We start from the raw sequence: 12,949 nt of genomic DNA, 5'->3' as shown, positions 1-12,949 counted from the left end.
GTTCACTGGATTTAAGGTAGGGTTGCCGTATTTCAAACAGTGCAAGTCCAGACAGAAAAGTTGTTGAGCTTTCTTTCTTTGACGTTTTTGAGCTTTTTTTAGGGAAATCGCCAAAAACGACACTGCCGACATGAGTTGCCCTACATCTGGATTTCCCCAGACCTTTTTTGTTTTTTGTTTTGGCAATTTTCGCTTCTGCCGGTATTACGGATATCTCCAGGAAATTCCGGACCTTAAACCCTAGTTTAAGGATGCTAGCATAAGGAATGCCTTAAAAGACAGAAGGGATGGGAAGTAACCACTATCCTCTAGCCTTAGGAGCAGAGATAGCCACAGGACAGCCATATTCTGTGTCCTGAACCCCTGGCATACCTGACAGCAAGACAGTATGCCAAGTCCAAGTCTGAGGGTCAATCCACACAAGCAAAGTCCAAAGGTCAGGAAACACAGCCCAGGGTCAATCCAAGTAGCCAAATCTGAAGTCCAGTAGGCAGGATACAGTCCAGAATCAAACCAGAAGCAGTCCTGTAAAGGTCCAGGAGCATCCAAGCCCAGTTCATCAACATGGGCAGTTGAGCCAACAGAGCTCTACTGACTGCAGCATCTGGGCTTGATGAGTGTGCTGGTCCCGGGGGGGGGGAGGTACTAATACCGTATCCGAAGTTCAGTCCAGAGTCACTAGCAGGGTAGACGATCACTAGATGAGACGCGAGGTCCGAAACAGGGAGCCGGGCAGGGGAGCAGGAACGCTGGTAGGGCAGCAGCAGGAAGCCAGGCGGGTAACAGGACCACTGGTAGAGCAGAAGCAGGGAGCCAGGCGGGGAACAGGAACACTGGTGGGTCAGCAGCGGGCAGCCGGGCGAGGAACAGGAACACCGGAGAGTCAGGAGCAGGAAGCCGGGCGAGGAACCGGCACACCGGGAGTGCGGATCTAGGTCTGGGTAAAGCAGGTACTCCACAACGACATTGCTCCCGCAACCTGGGACCGGGCTGCCTGACCTTTATCTTCTTCTAAGACCGGGGGCGGTCCCGGCCCCCAGGAGCCCCGCCTCTCCTGGCCTTAAGGCGAGCACTCCTCCTGGGAGAGACCAGTTCCCTTCGCCTCTCTGCCCTAAGCCTCTGCAGTTCAGGAGAGGCCGAAGGGTTACTGGGCCCCGGAGGAGGCTCACCTGTAGCCACTGAGTCCTCCAGCACCTCTGGGGTCAGAATGGTCTCACCTGGTGCCTGCCCCTGAGGATCTGGCACAGGTGCAGGCTCCTCAGCATCTAGGCCTTGCCCCAGTTCAGCCGGCCCTGGAGGCGGGGACTCCTGTGCTGGCTGGGATTCCTCCGGTTCACTCTCAGACTCGGAATCCCAGGCCATCACAATGAGGCAGGTGACCCTCACCTGTTCTGAGCCAAATCCAGCTGAGGAATCACACATCTCCTCCCATAGCTACTAAGCCCCACCTGGCCAGCTAGTGAGCTGGGCGGTAGGCCCTTGCCTGCCTCAACCTTCTGGAGCATCCCTCCTGCTGCTCCCTATGGCTCAGAGCCCACCGTGTTTGAGGAGACAGGGGGGCCTCTGGCTCTGGTGATGGGTCGTGCTGCTCTGGTTCCTGTGTGCACTGACCCCCATCCCCTCCGTCACCCTGTACTTCCTTCCCCATCCCCTGCTTGCCCCAATGTGTCCCAGCCCCAGCTCTGCTGTGATCCTCTTCCTCCTCCCCACCATCCTGCCACTTCATGACATTCTATCACTAGGTTCCCACAAAAGAACAGGGGACTTAAGGCAGAATTGCTAGGTTTAGTCATGGAATTTCTTCCAAATTTTGGCTGGATGTGGCATTTCTCTCCTCCATCCTTTGTCTTGTGGCTCTTATTTTTGAGATCTTTTTTAAAAATCACAAGTCAGCACGTTTCCCTTTAATCTCCTTTTTCCTAGGCAGTAGTGTTTTATTAAAGGTATTTGGAAGAAAATATTTGCTTGGTGCAAGAAAAAGCCACAGCCTGACATCCCATAATGCTCCCACGAAAGGTTTAATCTCTCAGCCTGACAAGGTTTTAGACTGAGCACTAGATGGCACTAGCATATTGGATTCCCACCCAGCAGCAAAATCCATCCTTTATCCAACACACCGTGTGATAGAAAACACACATCAACAGCAAAATTGGGGCAGACGTTTTGAAAAAGAAAAGTGCATTCATTTTCAGCTGCAGCTGATTTAAATTGACTATAATATAATCTCTCTTGCTTCATTCTACCAGTTTGATGGCAAGGAAAGCATTCTTTGTATCTTGGCTAGGGTAACTGTAGCTATTGCCATCTTAAGATGGGAAATTGGAGGGTGGGGGAAATTGCTCAGAGCATTCTGAAAGCACAGTAATTGTGGTACACAATTGACGTATATCAGTTTCAAACTATACGCCTCACTAAGCTTGGGTACACATTGCTGACTTAAAAATCAGCAAGGTCATTCCCTCCATGGTTGTATTTAAGCTGATTTGCCCATCATTGTATATGCATCAGCAGAGGGTGGTGTTCACTAAAGACACCCACTGAATGCCCATACCAGTGGCAAGAGTCTGGGCAGTGCTGTCTTTGCCTGATGGAATTGCCTTGTCTCCACTCCCATAAATCCATAAGGGAAAGGGGATTTCTCCAATGTACATACTCAATGCAACTTGAATCAGGATATAATAATAATAATAATAATAATAATAATAATAATTTATTATTTATACCCCGCTCATCTGGCTGGGTTTCCCCAGCCACTCTGGGTGGCTCCCAACAGAATATTTAAAACACCATAAAACATCAAACATTAAAAACTTCCCTAAACAGGGCTGCCTTCAGGTGTCTTCTAAAAGTCAGGTAGTTGTTTATTTCCTTGACATCTGATGGGAGGGCGTTCCACAGGGCAGGTGCCACCACCGAAAAGGCCCTCTGCCTGCTTCATTGTAACCTCACTTTTTGCAGTGAGGGAACCGCCAGAAGGCCTTCGAAGCGGGACCTCTGTCTGGGTTGAACAATGGGGGTGAAGGCGCTTCTTCAGGTATACTGAGCCGAAGCCGTTCAGGGCTTTAAATGTCAGCACCGACACTTTGAATTGTGCTCTGAAACTTACTGGGAGCCAATGTAGGTCTTCCAGGACCAGTGTTATGTGATCTCAGTGGCCACTCCCAGTCACCAGTCTGGCTGCCGCATTCTGAATTAGTTGAAGTTTCCGGATCACCTTCAATGGTAGCCCCATGTAGAGCGCATTCTGGATTAGTTTAAGTTTCCGGATCACCTTCAATGGTAGCCCCATGTAGAGCGCATTCTGGATTAGTTGAAGTTTCTGGATCACCTTCAATGGTAGCCCCATGTAGAGCGCATTCTGGATTAGTTTAAGTTTCCGGATCACCTTCAATGGTAGCCCCATGTAGAGCGCATTCTGGATTAGTTTAAGTTTCCGGATCACCTTCAATGATAGCCCCACTTAGAGCGCATTGCAGTAGTCCAAGCGGGAGATAACTAGAGCAAGCACCACTCTGGCGAGAGTCTGTGGGCAGGTGGGGTCTCAGCCGGCGTACCATTTGGAACTGGTACTTGGGGAGCTGAATTGGGGAAAACTGTTTAAAATACAGCATTTCACCAGAAATTATAGGGTAGCTCTGGTTCCTGGGACTGATGCAGAAATGGGCATTGGAATTGCAACAGAGCCTGAGTAAACAGGAAGTAATGTGCACACTGCCAAAGATCAACGATCCTCTGCTTCCAAGAGAACAGATTTATAATGCAACTTCAGGGATTAGGGATCACTTCCCCCTCCCCTCCCCTGCCTCCAACTTCTTCTCTTTATCTATTCAAAATTCATATCCTGCTGTTCCTCCCTAAGAAACACTATAAAATATAAATGAACAATAGAAAACAGTAAAATATCACAGCAGGCTAGAGAACTCCGAGGCCAATTAAACAAGTTTAACCTTACTTCATTTATCTAATATGTGCAAGTGTAAAATGTTTTAACACAGAATGAGCCTCTTAACAAATGCCATTTTTCACGTCGTGATTTCAGGAGAGCTGCATCTTTTCTGCCTGAGAAACATCGTTCCCCTACGCTGTCTTAATTCAACAAGTTTCCGCTTCCAGTTTCCTCTCAATGGCGAAGCTGCTTTTCTGAGTGTTTTGCCGTTTGTTAATATTGCCTGAGCGGCTAGTCATTTTGCACCACCATTCAGAATTGTGTGTTCCCTTGATGTTTAGACATCCGAGTGGCAGGCATACAGCAGTACAGCAGGTCTCTGTTGTGAAAAACCTCCAGATACAAGAAACAACCTCCAGATACGAGAAACAGCCTCCTGGCTGCAGTTCTTGGAGAGTCTCAACAGCAGGCTAGAGAGCTGGAAGGATCGGAGCAGCTGGCATAGCCCAACAGAGTGACGGCAGTGCAAAAGGAAAAAGCCAACCCTCTGGGTTTGTAGAGGGGAAACATGTCACAAGAAAGAGGCACCAGCTAGCGCAAGTCTCAAGGGACCCATCTGGCCTGCAGGCATCAGGCAGACTAAACCAGCATGGCTGCCACTTGAGAGAGGCTGCTTTCGGCCACCCAGAAGGCTCCTATAAAATTCATCAGAGTGTTTTTTATATGGCACTCTTCAAAGCTTCAAAGTGTTTCATTTGGATCGTCTCAGTTATTGAGATGGTGACTTTCCCCCAGCAACTGGGTGATCATTGTGCTAAAGTGAGACACCCCACACACACACTTGCTGCAAAGCATCAGGAGTTCAAAGGAAGCACTCGGGCAGCACAGATTCAACCCACATACATATCTCAAGACCTTAAGGGTCACCTCTCCCTGTATGGACCAACCTGGACTCTGCGCTTCTCATCTGAAGCCCGTCTTAATGTCCCCCACCCCAGAAAGGTTTGGAGGTTAGCTTCAAGAGAATGGGCCTTTTCTGTGCTGGCTCCCAATTGTGGAATGCTCTCCCCAGAGATGCTTGCCTGGTGCCATCACTACATGTCTTTAGGCACCAAGCAAAATCATTCCTCTTTACCCAGGCCTATGGCTATTAATGGGACACGAGTGGGCGCTGTGGGTTAAACCACAGAGCCTAGGACTTGCCGATCAGAAGGTCTGTAGTTCAAATCCCCGCAACGGGGTGAGCTCCCGTTGCTCGGTCCCTGCTCCTGCCAACCTAGCAGTTTGAAAGCACATCAAAGTGCAAGTAGATAAATAGGTACCGCTCTGGCGGGAAGGTAAACGGCGTTTCCGTGTGCTGCTCTGGTTCGCCAGAAGCAGTTTGGTCATGCTGGCCACATGACCTGGAAGCTGTACACCGGCTCCCTCGGCCAATAAAGTGAGTTGAGTGCCGCAACCCCAGAGTTGGTCACGACTGGACCTAATGGTCAGGGGTCCCTTTACCTTTACTTATGGCTATTAAATAATCTATGGCCTGTGAAAGTGTGGGTAAGAGGAGGCTATTAAATAATCTATGGCCTGTGAAAGTGTGGGTAAGAGGACTGCTGTTATTATTATTGTTTTACTATCAGGCTGTCTGTCGTTATGTTTTTTATTATGCTTTTTTCACTGACTTTAGCTGAGGAAACTGAACCCTGGGTATGCACTTGGAACCCCTAGAGTATCTCACAACTCAGAAATTGGGGTGACGGTAAGAATCTGTGAATATCTATCTCACCACTGGCTTAACAGTCATTTCATGTCATCAAGTACCTGGCATTCTGTGAGGGGAGGAAAAAACTTCACTAATGAATGCTTCTCAGCACCCGTACAAAACTACAATTCCCAATATTTTTTGGGTGGTGTGTGCAATGACAAACAAGTGGCAGAAAAACAAAACAAAGCACACCATTGTGCAGCTCTGTAAACTAGTTGGACCTTTTGTCTGTGGGCAGTGCAATTTCTTTTGGCGTTCAGCAACCACTGGACATTCCTATCCTTTACTATGCAACAATGGAAAACAATGAGCCTTAAAAACAAGCCACTCGTAGCGTTGGTTTTGATTGTACCCTGGGGAATTCCCCCCCCCTTTTTCAATTCGTTCCCTACCCACTACAAAGTATACTCAAAGCAGCTCTCAAATGTCAAGCATATGACATTCGAGTTTATCAAAATCCATACCATACTGTTGCATTTTAGAAAGTGCCTTCAGCAGCTGGTGAAATCTCTCTAGCAATTTTTTTTTTAAAGCAAAGTAGCAGAGCAATTTCTATGACATCACTTTTGCTGACTGCCATCTGCAACCAGAACACATGGCAGCCTACAGCTGTTTCTAAGACATTAATCCTGCCAACAGGGCTGCTGAGATACGGCTGCAGTTACTGTCTCTTGGTACCCATGGGGCAGGAAACATAATTCTAAATTTCATTTCCCTTACTGTGATGAATATATTCTCTCTCTCTCGGTGTGTGTGTGTGTGTGTGTGTGTGTTGAGAGACAGGGTAACAGAGAGAGCGTTAATTTTGTTGCATATCATGAAGAGATTTTTTCACACACAGGTAAGAGTTACATAAGTAGCTATAATCTGCAGGAAAATGAACAGCCCCATGAGATAAATATCATTTTCCCTCTAGGCAATGGTACCTATCCTGATTCTACAGTGCCATTGCTCACCCCCCCCCCCCAAAAAAAAAACCCCAGAGACACACACTGTCTCACTTTGTGCAGTATTAAAATCTGTGTAACTGAGTCCTCTTGAACTGAGCGTCCTTGAAAAGCTAAACACTGTTCAGATAAAGCCAGCTGAGTTGTTTGTTTTCTTTTAAGATGCTTTTCCTTTTCCTAGCTTTCCATGGGGGTCACAGCACAAATGAAGCATTTCCCACCCCATTAAGATCTGAGATAGGAGAAGGGTTTCTTGTCTACCCCCCATCTGTGTATTCCCTTCTCATGCATCTCAGTCTGCTCACTGAATGGGATCAGATTATTCGGTTCAGCAATGACCTCACATTTCCTTTTGCTGATTGTAATTTTCTCCACCGATGGGATGATATAGCAGAAACGCTGCAAACCCCGATTTTTAGACAAGTCATTGGCCTCTCCTCTCCTTTCTTTTCTGGGCTTCTTCCAAACCTTGTATAATATCAGGAAAAAGGAAACTGAATGCTGATGTGACTTCTCAGATAAAAGCAAAGTGTTGCGTCCGCACTGCTTTCATTTCCCAAACTGCTGGCTGTTCCAGTCTGTGGGGCTCTGCAAATGGTGAGCGGATGACGCTGCCCTTGGATCGTACACTCTACCTGAGTCTCTTTCCTAATGCTTTGATCCTCTTTCCTGGCCACTGTATTCCTGTACCAAGCAACTTCCTTCAGCATTTCCTCATTGCTGAGGCTCTGTCCCAGGTGTTTTCTCCCAGTTTTTGTACAGCCACTTTATTCAGGTTGGTGGCATTTTGCTTCCCACAGACGCATTTCAAACAAGTGATGGCATCACTTTTCTGAAGGTGTCCCCCCCCCACCCTGCTCAAAACCAGATTCAAGCACATCAAATCCTTTCCTCTCAAAAGCTCTATAAAGTCTGGGGTCCTTTTGGTTCTGCATGGCAAACAGAAACTGAGCAGGAAGACCGAAGACTCTCACATTCACTGAAAATTTTGTGGAGATTGTTGTTGTTGTTTAGTCATTTAGTCATGTCCGACTCTTCATGACCCCATGGACCAGAGCACGCCAGGCACTCCTGTCTTCCACTGCTTCCCGCAGTTTGGTCAAACTCATGCTGGTAGCTTCGAGAACACCGTCCAACCATCTCATCCTCTGTCATCCCCTTCTCCTTGTGCCCTCCATCTTTCCCAACATCAGGGTCTTTTCCAGGGAGTCTTCTCTTCTCATGAGGTGGCCAAAGTATTAGAACCTCAGCTTCACAATCTGTCCTTCCAGTGAGCACTCAGGGCTGATTTCCTTAAGAATGGACAGGTTTGATGTCCATGGAATTTTCTTGGCAGGGATACTGGAGTGGCTTGCCGGTTCCTGCTCCAGGTGGTTCACGTTTGGTCAAAACTCTCCACTATGACCTGTCCATCTCGGGTGTCCCTGCGCGGCATAGCTCATAGCTTCTCTGAGTTATTCAAGCCCCTTCGCAAGGCAGTGGAGATACATACTCATATGAATGTGGCAAATGATGTTCGAATGCTGGATTCTACCATGACCCATCCTGTAAGCTAACTGTGGGGAGCTTTTCACACACACATTCCTTGTGTTGTTCCTTTCTTTCAAAATGCACGTGTCCACACATAAGCCAAGGATCATAAATTGGGCCACAATATAGCTCCCTGACCGAACCTCAGCTTGACCAGGAGATGTAGCTGAAACCACAGACTCAGTACTCAGGTCTGCCAGAATGAAAAGTGTGTGTATACACACATGCCGTGTATGCGCAATCTATTCCCGAGAAAACCTACTGCAGCATATTGGATTTCACGTCCCGTCCCCCCCCCCAATGTTAAGCTTTTCCTATGTCTGAAAGAGAGGAAAACAACTTTGAACGCGTCTGCTACCCTTTGTACTGAGATCAGATGCATCAAAGGCTTTGTAGTTCCAGCAGTCAGTGCAAAGGATGAAAGTTTTGCCTGTGCATATAAATTGGCTGGACTCTTGGTTTGGCTAGAGTTGCTGCCAGAAGTCTGAAAGCACATGATGTTTTTGTTTCTAAATCAGCATTCCTTGGCACCTCTTCTGGGTCCGTGTAATTTCTAGTAAAATGATGAAGGGTTTAAATTAAAGCATCTCCCTATGAGGAAAAGTTATGAACTTATCAACAGTGTGGAAAGAGGGAGGGAGGGGACCCCCTCTTCCTTCCTCTTCCTTTCCTCTCTTATTTGGTGATTGGCGTATATATAGTAAAGGTAAAGGTACCCCTGGCCGGTGAAGTCCAGTCAAGGACAACTCTGGAGTTTCGCGCTCATCTTGTTCTATAGGCCGAGGGAGCCGGTGTTTGTCCACAGACAGCTTACGGGTCATGTGGCCAGCATGACTAAGCCACTTCTGGCGAACCAGAGCAGCGCACGGAAACGCCATTTACCTTCCTGCCGGAGCGGTAACTATTTATCTACTTGCACTTTGACGTGCTTTCGAACTGCTAGGTTGGCAGAAGCTAGGACCGAGCAACGGGAGCTCACCCGGGCGCGGGGATTCGAACCACCAACCTTCTGATCGGCAAGTCTTAGGCTCTGTGGTCTAGACCACAGCGCCACCCGTGCCCCCTATGTATATATGGTACTAAGCTTATTTTGAACCTTACAAACTTATTCAACAGAAACTGGAAATAAGAAATACTGTGTGGGGATGTTTTCCCCTTCTCTTGTAGAAGTCGTTGACCTTTGGCTTCATCCAATGATGCTGACGCAGCCTAGTGCAGGGGTTGCCAACCTAGCACCCACAAAGGCCTTCATTGGCACCCCTGGAATGAACCAGAATCCTCAGATTCCCAGCTCTCTCTCTTTAAAAAGTAAGCTTCTAACATTTTTAGAACCTGTGATATAGGGCAAAAGTGCAGATATCTTTCTTCCATTTTTTAAAAAAGAGAAATCAGCCTGCTCTATCCTTTCAGTGTTTTACTTTGCCTGCTCCCCAAGGAAATATCGCTCCCTGAAAAAAATAAAATCCTGCAGACACCCAGCTGGGAGAGAGGGGGAGCATTGTTTGGGAGAGAGGGGGAACGACGGGGTTGTGTGACAGAGCGGGAAGAAGGTACAGAGTGTAGTTTGTGAGAAAGGGAGAGGTGTGTTTGGGAGGAGAGGGAGAGGTGTTTATCTGAAATGTGTGTATATGAGTGAAGGAGGAAGAGATGCATGTGTTTCTGTGCTCTGTATATGTGTGGTAAGCGTGTGCGCAAAAGGGGGGCACTTTGAATATTTTTCCTGGTACAGTGGTACCTCAGGTTAACTTAATTCATTCCGGAGGTCTGTTCTTAACCTGAAACTATTCTTAACCTGAAGCACTACTTTAGCTAATGGGGCCTCCCGCTGCTGCTGCACCGCCAGAGCACGATTTCTGTTCTCATCCTGAAGCAAAGTTCTTAACTCGAGGTACTATTTCTGGGTTAGCGGAGTCTGTAACCTGAAGCGTATGTGACCTGAGGTACCACTGTACTAATGTTCCTGCTTGTTATTGGACAGCAATAGCATTATTGTGTATGCCTGGGAAACCCACGTTGTGTGATCTCCACAATATTGAAGTCAGCAGGATGACTATTTCCTCTCTCGTTTTGTGTTATGCCACCCCCCCCATGGCAGCCATGTTGTGTTATGCCATGCCCCCCCCAAGAGAGACATTTTGTGACCGGCGCCCACACCATTTTCTCCAATTTAAAAATGTGCCCTGTGTTCCAAAAGCTTTGGCAATCCCAGTCTCATGCTTCTTTAAACAGCATAATTCTTCAAGAGAATTTGCTACCAAAATATATGATTATGGCTATCTACTTTGATGGATTTGAAAAAATATTGGAAAGATCTATGGTTGTGGGGGGGGAAACCTCTATCAAAACAGCTGTTTAGTCATGATAGCTACATGTAACCTCTTTGTACAATAGCAACATAGCTCTGATTTTCAAGATAAGTCTCTGTTTTTATAGGGGTGGGGTTTTCTTTTTTGCATTTTTCCTGTAGAAATAAAGAAGATTGACTTTCCAACACATATGAAGGGGGGGGGGGGAGATTTCCACCAACCCAGCCATCAGCTTTCTGAAACAATGTCAGATCTGCACTCATCACAGCTCTGCCTCTTGCAAGATGATGCGCAAAGGGAAATACAAAGCTGGCTAATGCTCAGGAAACATCTGGCCAAACTTTTAATTCTCAAGCAGGTCACTGGCCATTCTCAGAGCCGATGGAACAGCAAAGTGTGGGAAGACAGGAGTATAGCCTAGCAGACAGCTATGGAACGGAAAGAGGTATTAGGAAATGTCTTCTTGCTGGTTGATTTTCTAAGGATTTGCTTCCAAACTGTAGCATGTGGTCATAATTTTGAGCTTCCGATGGAAGAAATTACATTGTGCACAACATCTCAAAACTAGCTGCCAGCACAATTGTCTCGATGAATACTGCTTTGAACATCAGTGGGACTGGTGGTTTGCAAACTTTCAATGTAACTGACTATTTGTTTTCTCAATATGGTTATTGTGCTATGTTTATCTGATAGAATAGTTTCAATAATGATGATGATGATGATAACTAGCCACACAATGAATATGAGGCAGATCTCTGCTGAGTTGGTAAAGAAGTGGCTCTTGTAGGGGGTATTTTATTAATATTAATCTTTGTGTTCGCAGAAGGGTTGATTCGGGGGGCGGGGGCAGACGACAAGTCTCCCAAACAAGCCATGGGTTAAAATTAATTACTGGATTTATTGATAAACCTATACATGTACCAATGTTGACCGGAAAATGAGTGGAATGTGCAAAATATAAAGCAGGCCTCCACTGCGTGTCACCCATGAAGCCAAACACAGCACACCAGGCACAAATGGCGGCTCAATAAAAATCCTGTTTTGTTTTGGCTGCCTGCCTAGTACTGGGGGACGGGGCAGGTGCCAAGCACTTGGCAGGCCAATGCATGGCTGGTGGGTTGAATTTGGCTTGGCAAACTGACTCATTGTTACAGATACATATTTATACATTTTCATTCAATACGGAAGTTTGCTGTACCCATTGCCAGGATGCAGTGCCTACTTTTGCTATACTGCACAGACCTGAGATTGTTCATAGAAGAAACTTTCTTCTCCAGTTTTTTCCCAAGGTTAAGGGGACCACATAGAACTGTTTCTGTTAAGCGAAGTTTAGAATTATGCTACAACTGAGAGCTATTGGTCCTGCCGCCTGTCCCCAGTCCTTTCAATCCAGTTAATAATGTGTGTGTCAGAGCCCTCAGTTAAGGACAAAAAAACATGCTGAGACTTGTGCTGTTACTTTAGCTGAGAAGCATTTGTGAAAATAAACAGCTTACAAGTTTGTGGACATAGAGGGAAAGAGTCAATGGTGCCTGCTACAGTAGAGAAAACATCACATTGAGATACAGAAGAAAGTCCAGGCAACAGCTTCCTCTGTTGTTAAGACGGAGCAGAATGAAAGAGATCTGTGCAAACAGACTAACTAGCTCACTTCAAATGTCTCCCACAATAAATAATAATGTTAATGACTGTTTCACACAATATGACCAATGGGACACGTGAGATCATATACTTTTCTGGGCTGATTAAACATAATGGCTATGATCCCACGAACATATGTGCAACAGGGCTTTGCATTCCTCTTTTTCCAAAAGCTAATGCTGATGCTGGGCAGAAACAGTGCTATATACCCAGGGTGTTGTTTACCTGGATGAGGCACCAACTCTTGAGAACCAAGAAAGCAGACAGATATGGCAGGAAATCATGTGATCTGTCTGCTTGGTCTTGGGCCTGGGTGATCCAAAACCACCTAACAGGAAAGATGCAAGCAGAAATATAAAAATCTGAAAATAAGGCAGTTTTTCAAGTCTAATGTTGTTTGTTCCAATCTCGGTAGGCACAGAATGTATTGTTATATTTGCGAAGCTGGGCATCAAATGTGGAAGGCACACTACATGGAGAAAAAACAAGTCCCACGGCGTTACCCAGTGTACCTTGAAAGGTTATTAGCAAAGTTATTGCTAATTATTTTTGTTTTGCTCAGATGAATAACTTGACATTTGAAATCTTTTCGCACAATGGGCCCAACCCCAAAGAAGAAGTTAATTGTGTTTATGTCCTGCTGAGATTAATAGCCTTTAGTCACAACTAATGGATGTCAGTGGGGTTTGTATAACTTTCGTTGGATGTTGTCCAGTTGTTTTGTGACTATTTATTCCAATAAAAGATAACATCTCATTTGCTCATTGAAAATCCTGTCCACTTTACCTTTTAATGAACTGTTTAAGTCACATTTCTTAGAAGACAGCGGAGGAACAGAGTAAGAAGGAGGCGGTTGGAGGATGGATGGTGGCTAACAGATTGA

Source organism: Podarcis vaucheri, assembly GCF_965113315.1.
Source record: "Podarcis vaucheri genome assembly, chromosome: 2".
Classification (NCBI taxonomy): Eukaryota; Metazoa; Chordata; class Lepidosauria; order Squamata; family Lacertidae; genus Podarcis; species Podarcis vaucheri.
The sequence above is the reverse complement of the archived record's forward strand: the minus strand, read 5'-3'. Positions refer to the sequence as shown.